The following is a 21,552-nucleotide window of genomic DNA, read 5'->3' as shown; positions in this document are numbered from 1 at the left end:
CCAGACTGAAGACTATTTCCTTCAACTTTTTTTTTTCTGTCTTATCCCTTTCTCTTCCTCATGTTTAGTTTTCCTTTTTTTTTTTTTAATCTGTAAATACTATTGATGAATCAGAAATTTTCTTTCTAGGTCTTCATAAATTATCAGTATAATTCTTTGTCATGCCTGCTTCTTCCTGGTCTAACTTTCTCTCACTGTGGTAATCCATTTTCTTACTCACCTAATTTTTAATCAACCCAACTAAGCACGAGGCAAAAGGATTAACAGTTTGGGCAGAAGTTAAAATGTCTCATGGATGTTTTGACTCAAACTCTATAGACTTATTTGTAGCAAGTGTTTATGATATAAATCAGCTGGATGAGAGGGCAGCTTTAAGACATTTTAGAATTGTTTCTTACCATTGCCTTTTACTTCCTGGGCTCTTCAATGTTTGTCATAATTATACCTAGTTAGAAGGCTTCATTTGCTCTGAGTTATCATTGGGAACTAAATTGAGAAGAAAAGAACTGAAGGCCTGAAGATATGTCATCTGTAGAAAAGGTGAGCTGAACTTTTCTCTGTCTGAATATACTTTGGGTTTACAATGAGACATTTACGTATCTGTATAAATCGGTTATACTCTGAGCTAATGTGAACACAAACTTGGTATAAATACAGATGACTCCCTCTCTGCTGCTGTGGCAGGTTCAACCAACAACTGGGGCTCAGACCAGTCTTGTCACCACAGGCTTGGTGAAATTCAAAGTGTGTCACAAAACTACAGCAGCATTCATGGCCAACCTATTTGGTAGAAAGGATTGAAATCAGATGGGAGGTCAATTTGCTGTCTAAATCAAACAAACTTAGCTCCTTTGCAGATAATTGAAGATGCTGCAACATTGCTCGAAAACATTTTATAACAAGCAGGTGAAATAAGCGATAATGAAGGTGGGTTTGGATTTTTTATTTTAGAGGGAGAAATTTCATAGAAAATATGAATCCTTGTCTCCTGATTAGTGTCTCTCTGCAACAGCCCCATCCTTCTGCAGGTGGCCTCTTCTCGAGCTTTCTTGGCAAATCAAGAGCTTCTGCCTTTTGGGGGACATCCTCTTGACCTCCCACCCATATCAGCTCTTAGAGGACATTCCACGGGAGCATTGTCTTCTTGTCCTCCAGTATTTTTTATGGAAACAGAAATTAGGTTATCTTCCTTATGCTCTAGATGGACATCTGAAATCATCAAACCCTTGAGAGAAATTGCCCTCATTCTTTTATGAGACAACGTGGAAGGAAACAGGTAAATTTCATCTGTGATGAACTGTTGCCAGAAAGAAAATTGCCATTATGATTTCATTCTTCTTCACTGGGGAGGGCTTAAGAGTAGGATAAACTCAGAAAGAAAAATAGTTCTTTGGATTGAGGCCAAAAAGGATATTCATTCATTTATGTCTTTTGGTCATCCTCTGAGTTGCAACTAGAAGTCAAAATGTATTCCTTTAGTTAGTAAGGGGGAAGCCAGTTGAAAAGGCCTTAATTAGTTAATGCATTTGCCAGCCCCTTGTGGTTCAAATTCCTTACTTTCCTGAACAGCAAATAATTTCCTACTCCCCTGAAGAATTTAGACCCTCTATGCTAAGATTCCACACCTCTGTCAATGAAGCAAGGTAGGAAAGTGATGATGAAGGGATCAGCATGCCACTGCCAATTAATCATGAAAATTTTAATAATTGGCCTTTAGTCCCCTACTGATGGTGTCAACTTCATTCATATATTCTTTCCCCTGATAAGAAAGGGCAGCATCAAAAGCTCTGACGGTCTTACTAGGAGAAATCTATGATACTTAAAGAAAAAAAACTGGAGTGCCATCAGGCCAGCCCTGGAAGTCTGCTGGAACCTGGTAGAGATATTGCCTGGCACAAAAGCCAAAGGCTGAGCACCAAGCCTCAGACCATTCATTTAATGAAGTCCTGGCTTGGATGCAGAAAAAGAAGTCAGGAAACTTGTATTTTACTTCCTGTGGCATCGACTATGCCTGGATTGGTGTAAAATAGTCCACTGGATGCGAATGAGTAAGATTTTGATTTCTCTGCAATCAGTGACTGAAATAAAATCCAACATTGTTAACAGTGTTTAAGTATCATCTCAACTAATGAATTAAATGAGATTGCTTTTTCTTTCATTAAAACGTGTTTTAGGAATATGCTTTAATTTATTGTATCTCTTTCCAGGACTCTGAAGATTTGTCTCCATATTCTCTGGAAAGATGTACTCTATTTGCAATAAGAGGGAGCCACATGGTTTATTAGATGGTTGTTAGTTGAGCATTCTGTGCAAAGAAGTTTGTGCCTTAGGTATTTTATCTTGTTAAATTCTCCCCAAAGCATTATTAGGTAGGTGCTGCTATTATGCCAATTTCAGATATGAGGAAAGTGAGGCTCAGAGACATTAAGTGACTTACCCAAGAGCTCACAGACCTCACGTGGAGCTGCTATATCCAAGCTCTCTGTCTTCCCACTACTGTCTTTAAAATCAAAGGCTTACTGGAGGTGAGTAAAGGAAGGAACAAAGAACCCATGGCATTCACAGCTGAGGAAGAGTCCAAGGAAGGGGGGTAAGGGGGAGGAGCTGAAATACCTTCCCTGTCTCAGTTTGACCTAGAATATTCAGAATCAAAACTGATCAACATCTCCTGTCACTGAACTCTTACTAGTTGGGCCCACACTGCTTCAGCTTTATAATCCCAAGTCTCACTGGCTGCTTCTAAGTCTTGCAGACACAGCCAGGGACCAGGACACCACCAGGATGATCCCAAATCATCACATATGAGAGGCACATTTACAGACACGGATTTCCTGTAAAGCCTACCAGATGAGCCCCCGGCCCCTTCCAGTCCCATTTCATGATGCTCATTCCAGAGCAGCCTTCTTTACCACACAGCTTAGCAATCGAAGGTAAATATGTTGGGAAGGAAAGAAAAAATATTCCTGAAAGTCCTATGTCTTATTCTCCTGCCCTTAATCGGGTTTAGTAAATCTGTTACCCTGATCATCCCCTTGAATTTCTAAACTAGATTCTTCAAATCTGCCCAATCTCTATGTCTTTGCCTTGAGATAGGAACAATGTTTCTTGCTTGCTCAGCCTGCATTGAGCTGTTGGGTATCAACCGTGGAATACCAAGTGGCTTTTGCATTTCTCTGCTAATAATAATTTGCATTGGATGCATCTTTCTGGAAGGTTCAAAGCTTGCCATAAATAAAAAGTTACTGATTACAATATTTATGTTTAAGGCAATATTGGGACTTTCCAAAGCCTCTCAGTTGTTTTGGGCTCAACTTTTATAGAGCTTCCCTGAAACATGCCCATTTACTCATTCTTCTAGATTTAGAATTCCACTCTCAGTTGGAATACAGATGATCCCTAACAAGTCACATGAAAAAATGAATTGTGGAGCCAGAAGAGTGAGTTCTTGGAGAACTAAGGGCCAGAGATCTGTGAGCAAGATTTGATAATTTTATAAAAATTAAAAGACGATTTGAAATGTTGTTGGTCTTACTAAAACTTTTACTTGTGAACTGCAATTGATGACATGATCACTTGTGCCAATTATAATTGTATACCAAAAGACTACAGAGCATTGGATGGGTGTGTTGGGCAGGTTTCTCACAAACGCTGACAGAAAGGCCTGACGAAGGATGGGAGGACAAACTGGGGGGGTGCCAAGTAGAAAAACAGAAGCGATGGCTAAGTGCTCGTCCTGGACTCTGCCCTTTGATAAGGGACTGAAGGTCCCTTATGATCTTCTTTCAAATTCCACCATCACAGTTTTAGTCACATCCATCTATAATATTATTTACTTTCAGACTTTTCTTGAAGTTGACTCGCTTTTTCACTTTAACCTTACCCAAAGCAATAATGCATATAAATCGTAAGTTTGTTGTAATAGATTTTTTGTAATACTAACCAAAATTAAATTTATTCCCCTGTAACAGAGATAATTTCTCAAATTACTTTGGAAAACACCAATGTAAAGTGCTCAGTTTACCACTTGAGGAAAACGAGAGAAGATCAGAGGAGTAAAGCCATTTTTCCAAGGTCACACAGCCTGACAACTGGAAAGCCTGGCCTCGCACCTAAGTCTTTTAGGTATTGGCCCAGTACTCTTTCCTTCTATCATCTTTCCCAGAGGCAAAGAAAAAAAAACTATCAGGCAATTAGCACTATCTCTTCGGGGTATAGGGCGTGAAGATTCACCAGCTTCTCTCATAAAGTTTAAACACTTTCTCAATGGCGCTAAACCTTATCTTGGTTACTCAGACTGTCTTCAGTCTGTTAATTACATTGCATAAAACCTAACACATTTCCATGGAAGGAGCTCTAAGAGAAGAAGGACCTGAATGGGTTTTGAGAGCCAGGGCCTGCCTATTCTTTAAGAAGGTCATCTGGGCAGGAGAAAGCAGGAAGGGAAGGGAAAGGCCACTAACCATAAGCAGTCCAATTGTGGGTAAGTCACTAGTGTCAAGGAATGTAGTCTCCCCAGTCAGGTGGGGTCCAGGTGCTGCATACTGCCCAAACTGCCTGCCTTCCCCTGGATATTTGTTTTATCTTGGAGCATGTCGTGGCCTCAGAGAACTGAATTCTTGATCTGTGGCCTTTCAAAGTCTATGGTTGTTTCCAACATCACATTGTCTGGGATTTGTTACTCGCAGCACAGATTCCAAAGGAGACTTCAGTGAAAGTAAAAAGAAAGAAAGAGAGACAGAGAGAGAAAGAAAGAGAGAGAGAGAGAGAGAGAGAAATAAATAAAGAAAGAGAAAGAAAAGAAAAGAAAAGAAAAGAAAAGAAAAGAAAAGAAAAGACAGCAAGCCAGCCAGTGGAAGAGTTTAGCCCCCACAAAAGCAAAAAGCACCCAACGAATCAAGCATTCTGTTGCAGACTTGTGCTAATTTTGTTTATTTGTTTATTACAAGGTGCTCTAAACCTCCTGGGGTATTCCACAGCTTTAATGACTATGTGTAACACCACCTAGCTAACACTGCTTTTCCATTCAGTCAACTCAGTCTCACAGCAGTCCTCACAACTACGTGGTCTCGGGTATTATTTTACAGAGGAGGCTGGAGCTTTGGGAAGTTAAGTGGCTTGCCTACAGTCACAAAGCCAATACGAAGAGGACCTGAAACTCAGATCTTTTTTCCTCCCAGTTTGGGATTCTTGCTATCACCCTGTCACTCTTCTAGACCTGTATCTCTCGCATCTCTATCGTTCTTTCCTCAACATACATTTCTCCAGAGTCCTGATGTCCTTCATCAGTCTTACCTTGGCACGATAAGTAATTCATTGGGACTTTTCCGCTTTGGATTTGTTTTGTCTTTCTCATTCTTTTGAGGCTGCAGATTAGCATTTTGGCTAATCACTTGGGTATTAAAAGTTAGACCCCCTGGGCCTAAATCCTGGAACTACTCCTTGCTAGCTATGCCAACATTAGCAAGTTGCTTAACCTCTCTGTGTCTCACTTACCTCATCTGCAAAATGGAAATTGAAATAGTCTTCCTAGGTAATTATAGCCCTGAAGGCCTCACAGGATTATTTTGAGGATTAAAGTATTTAAGTACCATGCCACACAATTAATGTTAGATATAATTTTGAGTGTTTTCTCTTTTTTCACCCCTTTAAAAAATCTTCTTCTGAATTCAGGATTCCTTTTCCCCATATATTTTTATGGTGAATGAGAATATCGGCTTAGGGTCTACTCTGTTCATCTCTTGAAAACGACATTATACTTTTTCTTTTAAAAAATGACACAAAGAGAATCCCCAGCCTTTTCCCCCTCTCCCTGTGGCTACAGTTTTCCCATCATTTTAAAAGGTTATTTCTTTTCTTCATAGCACAATGTGGTGGGATGAAGGGGAAATGGTTTAGAAAATTTTAAATTGATGTATCTTATTTGTTTCCCCCAGTTATACTGAAAAGAAGAAAATCTCTCCAGTTTCAGAAACACTGGCCTTTTGGATACTGAGGAGTTGGAAATGGAAAGGGGATTTTAATGAGTTTCTCAGCAATAAGGCTAGAGAAAATATTATCCATCTCCCCCTGTTCCCCAATTCAGCAGCTCCCTGACTCCTGTTTTCATCACAGTCCTGTTAGATAATTACAGCCCCGAAGCCTCCTGTTCCTTCTTTCTGTGCTCCCTGAATCTTCTTTCCCAGAGCCAGGACCTCTTGGAAATTCTCAGCCTCTGTTAGTTGCCTGCTCTGGGAGCCTGACTCCTCCCATCCGTCATCTCTTTCTTCTCCCCCTTCACCTGCTGTAGTGTCCCCGCTGTCTGTCTTTACCTCAGCTCCTTACCTTTCCTTTCCCTCTACACCCTTTTCCTTTGGTTCATAGTCAGGATGTGCTAGTTGCATTCAGGCCCTTTTTGACACTAAGAATTCAGGGGGACAAAGCCAAACCCTGGAGACTACTGTCTTCCCCTTAGTGACGCTAATGAATATAATTCCTGATCTGAAATTACCTGCACTTTATTCGGCTCCACCTACTTTTCTGCCACTTACTCCCTGTATAACCATAGGCTATGGACCCTACCTCTCTCCAGGTTTGTTTACTCCTCAGTTAAAAGGAGGATTAAAACGGCAATCACAACAGCTTGCTACAGATATGTTAGGAAGATTAAATGGGATAAAATGCAGGGTGCCCAACCTTCCTGGCATATAGTAAATGCCTATAAAATATAACAAGTGTCATGTATTATTATTAAATTGTATCTACATCGTAGAAACTAATGGAGTGGACTACTTTATTAATTTAGATTTCTCTCTTTTTCCTTTCCTATGATATTTAAGCTGGAAAACCCAGTATAGTTTAAAAAATCAGTTGTTCAGTCATTGTTTACACAATCTAGATTCACTTAAATAATCTTTCCAGTTTTTATGTAAACTCAATGACATGCAGAATAATAAACTGAGGGAGAGGGTTTGGTCCACACCTTCAGGGTCAGAAAACAGAGTTTTAACCCAGATAGAATGGTGAAAGAGCTTATAAGAAATCACTAAACTTTAAAGCTGTGGTCTGTGCATACCCAGAGTCTTTTTCTCTTTCTTTCTTTTTTTTTTTTTTGAGACAGAGTTTCGCTCTTGTTGCCCAGGCTGGAGTGCAGTGGCACAATTTCGGCTCACTGCAACCTCTGCCTTCTGGGTTCAAGTGATTCTCCTGCCTCAGCCTCCCGAGTAGCTGAGATGACAAGCACCTGCCACCATGCCCAGCTAATTTTTTGTATTTTTTTAGTAGAGATGGGGTTTCACCATGTTGGCCAGGCGGGTCTCGAACTCCTGACCTCAGGCTATCCAGCCACCTCAGCCTCCGTGGCATAAGCCACCGTGTCAGGGCTCCCAGAGTCTTATTTCATTTTATTTTATGTATTTTTTGAGACAAGGCCTTGCTCTGTCACCCAGGCAACCTCGACCTCCTGGACTAAAGCTATACTCCCACCTCAGCCTCTCCAGTAGTTGAGATTACAGGCATATGCCATCACATCCAGCTAATGTTTTTTGTATGTTTGTAGAGATGGGGTCTCACTATGTTGCCCAGGCTGGTCTTGAACTCCTAGGCTCAAGCAATCCTCCTGCCTCAGTCTCCCAATATTCTGGGATTACAGGCATTCACCACCATGTCTGGCCTACCTGGGGTTTTAGAAGTTTAGAGCTTAGAGAAACACTTGAGAGCTTTGAGGTCACCCTCCCATTTCCAGATTAAATAAAAAAAAAAATCAAGGGCTGGAAACAGCAAAGTGCCATGGTTAAGGTCACACAGGGGACGGTGGCAGAGAAAAGTCATTTGGGGCGTACATTTATGTAGGCTACACTTCCCTATGCTGCCAGAACAATGAATGAGAAAAAGAAAAATTTAGTCCATTGTTTTGGGCCTTCTTTTGATACTGAATGCTTTTGTTTTTTTTTTTGTTTGTTTTTTGTTTTTTTTTTTTGAGACAGAGTCTTGCTCTGTCGCCCAGGCTGGAGTGCAGTGGCGCAATCTCGGCTCACTGCAAGCTCCGCCTCCCGGGTTCACGCCATTCTCCTGCCTCAGCCTCTCCGAGTAGCTGGGACTACAGGCGCCCGCCACCACGCCCGGCTAATTTTTTGTATTTTTAGTAGAGACGGGGTTTCACCGTGGTCTCGATCTCCTGACCTCGTGATCCGCCCGCCTCGGCCTCCCAAAGTGCTGGGATTACAAGCGTGAGCCACCGCGCCCGGCCCTGAATGCTTTTGTTTTTGTGCCTGAACACATGCGAAGCCTCTGGTGGAATGGTCTGCGGGCACTGTGACGGACAAGCAGCACTATTAATACTGGTGGCTCAAAGTAATGACTGCCTGTGTGTTGACTGCCTACGCTATGCCGGGGGCTTTCTGTTCATCTTCTCATTCCATCTTTACTAGTTACTGCAACTCTTCAGGGTAATGTGATTCTACCTCGAGGATCCAGGAGACTAAGTACCCAGCCCACTGTCCTTACAGACCCAGGTGCATGTTGAGATCTGTGTGTGTGCAGAGAATATGCACTTTTTCCTGTGTCATGCTGCTTAATCCATGCTCAGAACTGACTTCCTGAGAAAGTGACAAGGAGAGAAGTAGAGTGTGAGAGGACAAGGCCCAGAATGAGAGGGTAAAGATGTCTGGAAGAATCAATTCGGGAAGACTTCCTGGGAGAGGTAGTTTTGTAAAGAGTTGAGGGTAAGTCTGTACGGGGGCATGGAAAAACAAAAGTTTAGTTTACAAATGTATCTTTTTACTGCCTCGTATTCCGTTTCTGTGTCAAATGTTTAAAAAGGCTCGCTGTCTTTACTTAAAAATATAAAACCAGGCAAGGCTGGCTTTTTCACTCAGCATAATTTCTTTCATTTACGTGACATTCTTAAAAAGATAAAAATATGGTGATGAAGAACAGATCACTGGTTGCTGGGGGCTGAGAACTACGGGAAGGTGTGGCCAACAAATGGGTCACACCAGGAAATTTTCGAGGCGTTAGAACTGCTCTGCATCCTGATTGTAATAATGGTTGCATGAATCTACCCACGTGTTAAAATTTGTAGGACTGTCAATTGCATTGTATCTTAATTGTTTCAAATTTATTTATTTTAAATTGACATATAAAATATGTATTTATCATGTACAACTTGATGTTTTGAAGTGTACATACATTTTGTATATACTTTTTAAAATAAAACAAAATTATAAAACAAGGCACAGAAACATATTGAAGAACACTTGGGTTGTATTCACAGTGATGGGGAAGTATCTCATTAAATCAGCCCCTCTTCAGTATGTCACCTGGTGCCTCTCATAGTATAAGCCTGATGTTCAGCTAACAACTGACCTTCTCAGGGTACCAGCTGAGGGCTAGGGGCTTGTCCCTTGTAATTCTAGGTTCCAATTCTTCTGTGGGCCCCTTTAGTCACTCCATCTGAGGCAGTAGGTATGGGAGTAGGGATGGATGAACAAGGGAAGGAGGGGGATCACATTTGGGTGGGAATGTACATCTTGCTAACAATGTTTTTTTATTTTTTTTTTAAGAGGCCTTGCTATCGTCCCAGAGTATGGATGACATTTCCCCTAAACCTATTATCTCATGAAATTAAGTACAGATAAAGAAATTCTGTAAGACGGAATGTTACTCTAATGTAGCGTTAAACCCTCTTGCAACCATAATAGCAACTGCTACCATTTACTGAGAGCCTTCTCACGGGATCAGGCATTTTACCTACATGTGCTGCCTCTGTTCTTCCTCACAATCATCCTGTTGAGGAGGTTGTCATTTCCTCATTGCTCATGTGAGGAAATAAGAGCTGATAACTTTGAGCACAGTTAGAAGGCTAATCCTTGGCAGAGCAGGGATTTTAATCTAGGTCTCACACTCCAAGGGCTGGTGTCCTTCCTGTCACTTCCACTGGCCATTTCAGCTGGGGTCATCCAGGTCTACTGAGGAGACTGCCCTGCCCCACCTCTCCTCCTCTTCCTCACTCACCACTACGGGCAACCTCATTTTCCAACCTGCCCACTTGGACTCCTCTTACCTTTACGACCTGTCCCCACTGTCACCTAGCCTCTTAAGAGGTTTGTCCCTGCTTTGACTCTGTCTATTCCCAGCCCTCCCATTCTTCCCCTTTATGCTCTTGGAACTATCACCAGTAGCTTGGAAACAGGGAGGATACACAAAGTCAGGAGAAGATGAGCTCCTGGCACTCCACATGGTCAGCCACACTTATCCTTACAGATCTTGTTACAAAGGGTGGTCAGGCAGCATAAGCTGTTGGCTGATCAGACCGTTACTCTTTTTCTCTTCATGCATAGATATGAGTGTTGGAGGGAACCTCAGCCCTTATCTTGTCTAAGTTGTAGGAATTGCCAAGACCTTGGTGGGCTGACTTGGGAATCCAGTCATCATGCAGAGCTGTGATCCTCAAAGTGTGTGCACCAGCATCCACTGGGAGCTTGTTAGAAATGCAGATTCTCAAGCCCCTGCCAGATTCACTGAATCAAAAATTCTGGGGGTGGGGCCCAGGAATCTGAGTTTTAACAAGGCCTCCACGGGTGCTTCTGAAGCATGGTAAGTTTGGGATTTACTGATCTAGACCAATGCTTCTCAGACTTTAATGTACATAAAAATGCCAAAGAGTCGGTTGCCAGATTTAGCAAATAAAACTACACGTGTACTTATGGAATATGCTTATACTAAACAAATGCATTGTTTATCTGAAATTCAAATTTAATTGGTTGCCCTGTATTTTATCTGTCAACCCTAACTGAATATTTTTTTAAATGCAGCTTCTGATTCAGTAGGTCGAAGGTGAATCCTGAGATTCAGTATTTCTGACAAGCTCCCAGGTGACGGATGCCCAAGCTGCCAGACGCACTGAGAGCAAGGATCTAGAGCTACTTGTTACATGCAGATCCTGAAGCTCTCCCTCAACTTACTGAGTCAGGTTGTCCCAGGGAGACACTGATTTAGAATGTTGTAACCAAGGGACTGTGTGTTCTGAGTCACAAACATCCCATTTACGAACTGTAAGTTCAGGATTCACACATAGGTGAGACTCTGCATACACAGTAGTGGAGATAACCAAGAATGGGGTGGTTTTGCTGAGAGGCAGGGAGGAAAAGAGAAAAGTGCTGAGGTGGATGATCAACTCACTGTGGGAGTGGAGGACCCAGGAAATAGGAGGCTTGTTGCAACTCTGGGAAGGAGTAAAACTTGGGGCTGCCTGTCCGCCAGGACCCCAAAACACTAGCAACATCTCCATGTGCAAGATGCTAACAGTCACATTTATCGAGCCTCTCCTGTGTTGAGAAACTCTAGGTGATATCTCATCTCAGTTTATTCTCAAGCAACACTTTGAAACTGAAATTCTTTCCCCCGTTGAGGAGATGAAGAACCCAAGGCCAGAAAGTGCTAAGATCATACAGCTAGCAAAACCTGGAGTCAGGATTTGAACACAGGTCTGCTCTCAAAGCCTCTCTCCACTGCCTCATGTCTCTCTCTGCTGATGCTCATTCTGTGGTAGCTATTGAAGCACAATGGTGGTTCCAGGAGATAAGTGGCCACTGTCCTCTATAGCTGCAGCAGCAGATTCCTTTTCTTACGGCATCTGCCTTCAACACCCTCCCACATGGGCCTCTCCATTCTATCACATGATGCTCAGATCATGACCTGCACAGACTCAGCATGCTCGGTGACTCACCTACGGCTTATTTCTCTCCAGAAGTCTACCCCACATGTTGGAAGCTACTAAAGAGGGCCTGACTACCCGCTTCATTAGGCCCATTAACCTTCTTCTTTTGCAGGAGCCAGATTTGTCATGTATTTATTCTTGATGCATTTTTTTCCTTTGATCTTCCAGAACAGCCACTTCAATTTAGGTTTCTACCTGGACATGATAAAATTCCAAGCATGTTCTCACCCCCATCCCAGGTTTCAAGGTGTATTAGTTTAAAGAATTCCTCTCCATCTGAGGAAATGTTATTGTCTGAGCAATACCAGAGTTGGAGGTCCCAGACTCACTGAGGGTAAGACGTTAGAATTTCAAACTCTTAATCCTATTGATTCCCAGTCCTTTTGATCTTTTCAGCACCTGTCAGGAGAGTTGAGTTTATATAATTGGGGGCAGGGTGACTGATTGGCTTTGGTTTTATTACGACCTGTTTGTGCCATTTAATTAATAATAAAAACAGCTGCCAGCTGCTGAACCACTTGAGGACATCTTTGCAGCTTCTGCTTTTCCAAAACTCAGGAAATTATTTGGGTTTCAGGAAGGTGACTGAATCAGATCATCAGCCGGGATGGATTTTGTTTTGCCTTTAAGCAACCTCCAGTCGTCCTTTGTAGAGTCCATAAGTGAATTGAATAACCAAGAAACACACAGCTCTTTTCAAGGACAGGAAAGGGGAAGAAAAGTAATATTTTCTGAGTGTTTAGGTTGTGCCAGGCACTTAACTCGCTTAATCCTTTCAACAGCTTTGAGTCATAGATCTTATTATCCCCATTTTACAGATTACAGAGTCTAGCCTCAGAGGTTAAGAAACATGCCCCAAGTTCAAACAGCCAGAAAATGACAAGGCTGGGATAAGAATTCATCTGTCTGATTTCAAAGTCATTGTGTTTTCACGCTGTGTAGGTTGAAGAATTTCTTAATGCATCCTGAAAAGTAAGAAAACTTGTTTGGTTCTGTTTTGTTGTTTCTGCATTTTTTAAATGAATAAAACGTGCTATTTAAAAGTCCTAGGTTCTCACTCAACCAAATGTGAAGACTCATTAAAAGCTCTGCTAAGTAAGTGAGAAATATAAACAGGTCAGTGAAATGATATAGGAATCTTGAGAAACAGCTCAATGAAAATCAGTCAGGGAAGTGATAGACTAATAAATAGTGTTGGGGAAACTGACTTTCAATATTAAAATAAAGCTAAGTTCCTATCTCATCTCATACACAAAAACAAATTCCAGATGGCTGAAGTATCTAAAGCTTAAAAGAGAAAAAATTAAACATTTTAAATTATTAGAAAAAATAGGAGAATATCTTAGGGCAGAGAAGACACCAAACAATAGAAATAATAATGGAAAACATAAATAAACTTAGCTACCTCAAAATTTAATTTTTGTAAAACAAAAAACCCAGCTTACAAAGTTAAAAGAAGAGAAGTAGCCTGAGAGAAGATATTAGCAAGACTTACAACAGTCAAGATTAGTATTGAGAATGCATTAAGAAAGAAATTAAAAAAAAAACTCCTACAAATCAATACCCAAAGACAGACAACCTACTAGGTAAATGGGCAAAGATTATAGAAGAAGAAGTTCACAGAAAAGAAACCCACACCCTCAGAATGAACAAATAAAAAAGTGTTCAACCCAACAGGGAAATAACAGCAAAAATAACACAATTGGCAAAAATTAAATAATATATCCTTGTTATGTATGAGTGAGAATATGGGCTAATGGAAATGTCCACAAATTACTGGTATCAGTATAAATTTGTACAGACACCACGGAAATTATTTTGGCAGTATCAGGTAAAAATTGACAATGTGCATCACCACCCAGGAACCCGCTTCTAGACATATCTAACAAAGAAATTCTCATGCAAGTTTCATGGACAGAGAGTTCTGCCCTCAGAAGGGCCCTGTGCTTGGTTTAATGCTCTGCTTTCACTGTCTTGAAGTTCTTAATAGTTTTACTTTTGAACTTGTGCTTTTAAGTGATGTTCGCTGGGGCACTGCAGCATGTCGTGAATGGAGGAGATGGGCGCAATATGCATGTCATCCACATCTTGCTGCCCTGTTCATGTATAGTATTCAGGATGCCCTACGAGCACAGAATCCCAGCGGACCCGTGAAGTGTGGGAGTTCAACAGGACTCAGGGCAAGAACAAGGTAAGTATGTTATGTCTTCAGCTGAGTAAGTGGGGAGGTAAATACTCGAAGAGGCCACTCTTTCCCTTTGAACTAGAACTTGCTTCAAATGCAGAAACAGGGATTGGCGAACCAAAAACTATGAACAACCAAGGAACCCTGTTGTACGTTTTCTAACTCATGTTCTTCCTGTATTTGCCAACCGCTTACACTGAAAATGATGGCAGAGAAGGAAAGGGAAAGATTGGACATCTCACAATCCCTTTTTCTTTCAGTCCTTCCTTATTCATCAGTAAGCCAAAGGTAGAGAGTGTTGGTAGACTGTGCATGAGCTAAGAATGAAATAAAAACAGTTGGGTTCATTTTGCAGCATTTCCACTCTTCAAGTGAGAATGAAATACATACACATTTAGGAGCTGTAAAATGCAAGTTGTATCATTTCCATGATTTTACATACAAGTTAAATATGCTTATATTTGCATTTAAAACAGGTATTGCACAATATAAAAATGAAAGGTAAGATTTATGATAATAGCTTACATTTTTAATTTTTCTTAGAACAACATTAGGATGACAAATAAAAAAACACCATCATGACAAGTCAAGAGAGAGATCATAGAAGAAAGGAAAAAGCCTTAGCTTTTATACCTTTAATGGCATTTTTTTCCTATATTTTGAACAGAAGGGCCAGCTTCATTTTGCACTGGGTCCACAAATTATGTAGCCAGCCCTATGCATTTGCACAAGGAAACATGAACAAGAATGTCCATTTTAGCGTAATTGTAGAGGTTAAAAAGAAGGAAAATAATCCAATGTCCAAGAATAGGAACATGGAGAGATTACGATATAGTCTATAGGATGGACTACTGCATGGCAGTATTAAGTATATTAAATAAATTAACCAAATCCATAGGTACATAGAAGGAGATAAAAAAATTGAGAAGAAATTCAAGCTGAAGATCATTACAAGACATAAGAGCATGCATCTATGTAATTTTATAAAGCACCCCAAAATTCATTATTTATGAACACATTTATATATATGGTAAAGTATAAACACATCCACCAGGCACACACCAAATTCATGACAGTGATTTTATTTAGGGAGAGAAAGAGAATGTCACCAAGATGAAGAAAATGGAGGATTTCATATTTAATTTTAATCTTTTATTTCTTAAAAAATTTTTATAAGAAAATGTTAACTTTATTAGCTTTAACAAAATGTTTAGTGCTGAACGCATGAGTCTGACATGCTGTTCTTAATGATCTCTATATTTTTTAATTAAAAAAACTCCTAATTTAAATAAAGTAGACCAGCCATTCCTTCCACTATCCCTCCATTCCAAGCACAATTTCTAAAAACCAAAAAGAAAATTTGGTGAAAATGCAGAGGGGAGCCCTCCATGCATATGTTTCTTTGAACAGGATACTAAAACATGATTTTACCTACTTATCAATATGAGAGAGATGGCAGAGAGGCCTGGAGTAAATCTCCTCGATGTTTGTGAATGAAAGTTATGCACAGACCGTTGGCAAACCATCGGATTGGCACAGAAAGACACTAGTTTCCAGAGTAATGCTGTTTTTTAACTCTCTTGAATTGACTTTTTAAAAAATGCATGTGACTTTTGTGTCCTGAATTTGCTAATAAGTCAGACCTTTGGAATCTTCCATTACCTTCTGGAGCATGGTTACATTCTTGGCCCTGGACCAAACAAGAGCACAGTAGTGATTTACTGATGCATGCAGCCCCGCAGTCCTGGCTCACACACAGAGCTGTAATAGCTCTTTAAACTCTGAGGGCTTGAGTTCCAATTCATTTACCATAAGCACAATATAACATGGAAATTATTTTGGCTGCAGAGGCAAATGTAGCCCATTCATGTATAAAACCATTTCAATAAAAGGAAAAGAAACTTAATCTAGGAAAGTGATGCCTGTTATTGGTTTCTTTTCTAATTCTCTTTCTTTCTAGATGCTGGCTCGTTACTGGGAATTTGGCTGCTATTTGAGGCCTGGCCCTCTTAAGAGCAACATGGCACTGGTAATAGTCCCTGGAAGGTGACTTTCTCAAGCTTAGCCCAATTATCCATTTTTCTTCTGGCCACTAATCTTTAACTCCATCCCATCCCCTAATCCATTCCCCCATGAGCAAACCATGAACAGGTAAGTAGCAGGGGACCTCCATGACACTTTTAATTAAAATAACACTTAATCCACAACCTGCACCGCTGTCACTTTTCTACGCATACCTCAAGACTTGGCAAGGATGAAACATGACTAGTATTTGAAGAATACGAAATTCAAGTATCTCTTCTGTTGAAAGTAGAAAGAGAACAAAAGCCTTTCTATAAAAGCTAGATGGCATTTGGAATTATTTTAATAACTCCCCCACAACTCCTATTTTATCCAAGTTGGTTACAAAGACAGAATTAATCTTTTCAGAATAATTTATAGTATTTATTCTAATTTACATAGGAAATAATAAATATTCACAAAATTATAAAAGTCTCTGTCACTGACATTTGTAGACACTCACAATTGATCTGAAGTGTCTTCACACTAACTGTTCACTCTATGGAGTGGTTGTAGCCAAGGTAGGATCGTTAGCAAATGAAGTTGGAGAAGCCATTTTGTGTCTCAAGGTGAGACTGACATGCTGAAGGGAGCTTGCTGAGCCAGGGCAACCTCCTCCAGTCTTACGGCTTTGCCTGTCCTATTACTTTGATTCTGATGGGTGTGTAGTTAGGAACCTGGAATTTTATCAGCTTATATTATACTGTATCTGCACAAAAATCAATATACAATTAACTATTAATTATTTGGAGTCCTGTAAAGAAGAACTGACAAAAATATCCACCAGAAGAACCCGTAACTCTATCCATAAATCACTAATATTTGTCTTTGGAATATATGATATGATTTATATTTCAACCAATTTGCCTCGCTAATTGTGTATGATTTTGACTAATGTGAAAACTGTTTGCAGTCTGTGTAGGTAGCAAGTGGAGGAAGATAAGAAGTCTGTTAGATGGTGGGAGGAGGGGAGTCGGTCATGGAGAAACCACGGTTTTACCCTATGTAACCCATAAAGTTGATAACGTGCAAAGTGGATGCTACTTGATAGAAAGAGTAAAGTTGATTTTCCTTTACTTGCTTATAGCGTTTTTTTTGTTCACTAACTCAAATCACTGCCAGGTGAGAGGGGAGAAGTTGGGGGACAGTTGTGACTTCTTTGTTTCCATTTTGCAGGTTGCATTCAGGAATACAGGAGAGTTCTTAGCATGACTGAGACCATATAGCCATTTACTTGGAAGCTGAAGTCCCTGTCATGGATGTCCTAACACCAAGCTCAATTCTGCAGCAAAGCAAAAGTGTACTCACTGGGCAGACAGATACTGATTACAGGACTCTCTCGAGACACGGCCATACCCTGAATCTATTTACTGCCCCCTGAACATACTAGGCACCAGGCACTGTTTAGAGAGAAGCCCCATTGCTACAACTGGCCTAGCAGGGCTATTCCTTGTCCCATTGCAGATCATTATTTTCACTATACCTCATAAAATTAGCATTTTTAAATGTTACTAAATGGTATTTATACTTATTTTTAATGCTGTGTAATGTTTCATCCAGTAGCTAGGTACACCTTAAATATCTAATGACTGTTTTATCATCTGTTCAACATTTAATTTTTTCAGTTTTTGAGAATTACAAATACTACAAAGAATATTTTTGCAAATGGCTTTTTTTCTTTTTTTCGGGGGTTGTGGGTGGTACCAAACTACTTAGAGAAATGGTACAAATGAAAGAACTTATATGTATGTTTTGGTATATGTGTTTTCCCCGCCCCCCACCATCAAATTATTCTCTTAGAGTAATTCTCACTAGTGCTTTTACTAAGTCAAAGTCTAGAAAAATTTTTAAGTCCTTTGCATTTTGTTTTTTTAAAAGGGGTATGCCAATTTATAATGTCAATATTGAGTGTTGCTATTTTAAAATTTTTAGTCTAACTTTATATATTTTTAAGTACTTTCTTGATTTTTTTCTTTTGATTTTCTCAGTTCCAGCCCTGTCACATTCAGTGCCTATGCTGTCACATTACTTGACCTAACTAGCCCCTGTCAAAGCAAGAAAGTTGCTGGGGTTTGCTGGTAACCCATCCCACTTAACCAAAAGGGCCTGGAAGTTTTTCTTCCTAGGATAAAAGCAGGACACTTCTTGTAGAAAATACAACCAATATGGTTTGAATGAGGGTTGCTGGACGCTGTTTTCCTATTGACAAATCCTTCTGTTCTGCAGGTACCCAGGGGTGGGACGGCTGGAGGATGGGAAAGGCAGAGGATCCAAAGGCACTAAGAACTGTCTTGGCCTTTCTACGATAAATTTCCCAGCATGACACAGAAGCACAGTTACACACTTGCACACACACCACTGAGCCTCCCAAGTGTTGAAACACTACATCCGGGCATATATTTAAACTAACAAATTTAGAAAGAAACTACCATGTCCAGCAATACTCTAATCATCCAAAGTAGTAATAGTAAAGGTAACTGATGCTGATGTCTATTAATGCACCAAACATTTAAAAACTCAAAAGAAAAAGAAATCTACCCTGATAAATATGAATATGTTTTTAATTTATGCTTTATTTTTAATTTACGCTTTTCTTGAAAAATAACTGTCTTCCAATGATTAATTCTTTTGAGTCAGGGTGATGTATGGTTTTGCCCTGAAACTTTCTTTCTAAAAGAAATCCCTGGTCTTAGTTTGCTTTCTAGACAAATGATAGGAGAAACCATAGGAAAATGTAATTCAAAATCCAAAAGGCCCATAAGTTTCACTTTCTGAAAAAGTTGCCAGCACCTGGATATATAAAATTATACTATTTCTACAAACACAATCCTTGAATTGGAAGCTGGCCCAGATTTCTACTTCCCCAGATTCCTACATTCCCTGTGCAACCCTCTTCAATCCTGGGCTTGGTGTCTTTTTGGCTTTTCACCAGTATTCAAAACATTCCCCTAGTTCAGGCTCTGCAGCCAGCTGTCCAGGAGGCTCCCTGGTGGTTGCATTAACATCCTGGGGCAATACTGCCGTCTTGTGGGCATGTAAAATGCTGCAAGTTCATCCCAAAGTGAAGTTGCATTTTCCCAACTACAGGCACAAATGAGTCTTCTCTCTGCTCTTTCACTTCTAGGTTAATGGGGCTCCTGGGTGACTGAAGATGTCAAGAGGGTTTTGGGTAGACAATTGGTAGTGCCTGTTTGTCCTGTCTCTGGGATCTTGAATAAACTTTGGGAACCTATTGGGCGAGAGTTATTGGAAAAGTAAATTTACAAGATGCATTCTTAATATATCAGATCGAATTAAAAATTTTGCCAATAAAACAATGTGACAACCCTGTACCATGTGGGATGGCATGCTTGTGACTTGATTTATCCTTGTAAAAATGACTCTACTGGATATGTGGTCACCAGACCTAATGGGCTTTGTGATTTAATTTTTTAAATATGAGAATTATCTTTGCTGCAGAAACTCACTAACATCTTTTTGAACTTTATGGAAATTGATGTTTCCAGTTGAAAGATGGATTTAGAGTTTGGGACAGAAAACACAGTGATGCTAAAAACCAAAAGTTATTCGGGAAAACATTTGAATCAGCACCGAAATGATGCAGCTTAGCAAAAACATTAACAATAAAACACTACCTTTCTTGTCATAAAACTATTTTCTTTTTTACAAACAGCTTATAAACTTTCTCTGCGATGAACCTTCCTATATAGTTCAGCTGAAGACTATAAGCCTGTTAGAGTCCCTTGGGAAGAAGAAACCTGTGCATCTAGGTTGTTCATAAAAAAGCTGTTGTTCAACTAAGGCATGCTGTCCTTACAGTGCTGTCACTGCCAGAAATAATCTTTGATTGTGTCTTCTTGGTGTGAATTCTCAACTAGTAAAATTCTATATTGAAATGCAAATTAGCTCTTCCCAGTACAAGCTTGCAAAAATGTCAAAACACCTCACAAAAATTCTAATTGCCCCATAATTAGGTATCTAAACAAAAGTTCTATGCTGATATTTTAATTTTGCTTCATTGCAATAATGTACATTCAATAATGGGCCCAACTAGGACAAGGTGATACATTAGGGAAGAAAGTAGCTAATAGCACCAAATGAGGATGCCCCTGAACCCAGAGCCTGGCAGAAAATAGAATGGACTTCCAGAGAAACATCATGGGGCCTGGGGAAATAAACACCACTTAGAAAGAATCAGATTAGCCAGAGTACAACAAACTTCCATTACAAGCTGGAATTTCTTTTGGAAAAAATACGTGAAAATGTGTCTTTACAAAGAGGTGGTATCCTGGGGTGAGCACTAAATCAGTCTAATGCCTTCAATCTTCTTGATTTCCCCCTACAGAACTGTACTTCTTATTAATGTTTGTAATGACCACCTGTGGCACTGTAGGATGCTGAATTATCAAAGAAAGATCAAATTATGTCCTATTGATGACACTTAATAGATGTCTAGCAGGTGCACATGTTACAGAATGATATTTGACAAATGTAGAAATGATAAGCATTATCTGATCTGCCTGAAATTAATCAGAAGCTTCAATTAAGTAGAACTCCAGTTCTGATAATATTCCATTATTATTATCATCATCATTATTGTTACTATTAAGAATTATAGCCCCTTTTCAACTCATCACTACCTTTATTGTGGAATCAACTGTGTTCAATGTACCTACATTTTAGAAGGACGATGGGGCACCAAAGTTGCTAGCCTCATCTTATGATTGCCATCTTCATCTTTCAGTATGGAATATATTATATTTACATTAAAATTATCCCTTACAAGATCCCTTTAAACAATTTTTCAAATATATGTTTAAAGACAAGTACATTAATTTCAAGAAAATTTCTTATGAGATTAGGGGATGTAATGTTAGTTTGATCTACTAATAACCTAGTAACTATCATTTATTGATTACCTACAAAGTCACTTGTGTTTTATATTCATTATCTCTAATTTTTAAGGTACCCCTGCAAGGTTGGCAGTATTATCTTCACTGTCCAGAAGAAGAAATAGTTTCAAGAGGCTAAGTAATCGCAGTAAGATCATACGGTCAATAAGTGCAAAAACAAGACTCAATCCTCACTGGGTTTTAATGGAAGAACCATGCGGTGTTTGAGTAGAAAAATCTATTCCCTCTCCTCCCTCTCTCTCTCTCTCTCTTCCCAGTGATAAACAGTAGGAAGCGGGATTCGTCTGTGTTGAACCCTACTACTTCACCCCACATTCATTGCTCATCTTTCCACTATTTTTAGTTTTTCCTCCTGTTCTGGACTCTTCCTTTCTTCCTTCAAGTAGAAAAAGGTCACCTCTCTATTGAAAACATCACAGAACACCCATATTTTTGCTCTTCTATCAACTTACCATTCTAAATCTTTTTTATTTTCAGCTAAACTTATTAGATGAATGTCCTAATTGCCCCATTTTCACTTGGCTTTCACTCTCATGGCCAAATGCATCTCTTTATTTCCCACCACAGGAATGAAGCTGTTCTTCTCAGACTTACTTATGACATCTGCTCCAGTTTCAAAGGCTGTCTCCCAGTCCTGACTTTCTGAAATTCTCTGCAGCATCTGACACAGTTAATCTCATCCACCCTCACCTACCAGT

The 21,552-nt window shown here is 39.8% G+C and overlaps 2 long non-coding RNA genes across 2 annotated transcripts; both read left to right on the top strand.

Annotated features, from left to right (window-relative positions):
- Nucleotides 1-734: 734 nt before the first annotated feature.
- On the top strand, nt 735-4,770 carry LOC129491774 (uncharacterized). The gene is made up of 5 exons (XR_008660611.2): nt 735-906; nt 1,013-1,276; nt 2,208-2,330; nt 3,969-4,122; nt 4,686-4,770. It is a non-coding gene; the product is annotated as an uncharacterized lncRNA (long non-coding RNA).
- A 119-nt stretch (nt 4,771-4,889) lies between these two features.
- LOC129491775 (uncharacterized) lies at nt 4,890-6,751 on the top strand. The gene is made up of 2 exons (XR_008660612.2): nt 4,890-5,070; nt 5,934-6,751. It is a non-coding gene; the product is annotated as an uncharacterized lncRNA (long non-coding RNA).
- The last annotated feature ends 14,801 nt before the right edge of the window (nt 6,752-21,552 follow it).

This window comes from Symphalangus syndactylus, chromosome 10 (genome assembly GCF_028878055.3).
Source record: "Symphalangus syndactylus isolate Jambi chromosome 10, NHGRI_mSymSyn1-v2.1_pri, whole genome shotgun sequence".
Taxonomy (NCBI): Eukaryota; Metazoa; Chordata; class Mammalia; order Primates; family Hylobatidae; genus Symphalangus; species Symphalangus syndactylus.
The sequence above is the reverse complement of the archived record's forward strand: the minus strand, read 5'-3'. Positions and strand labels throughout refer to the sequence as shown.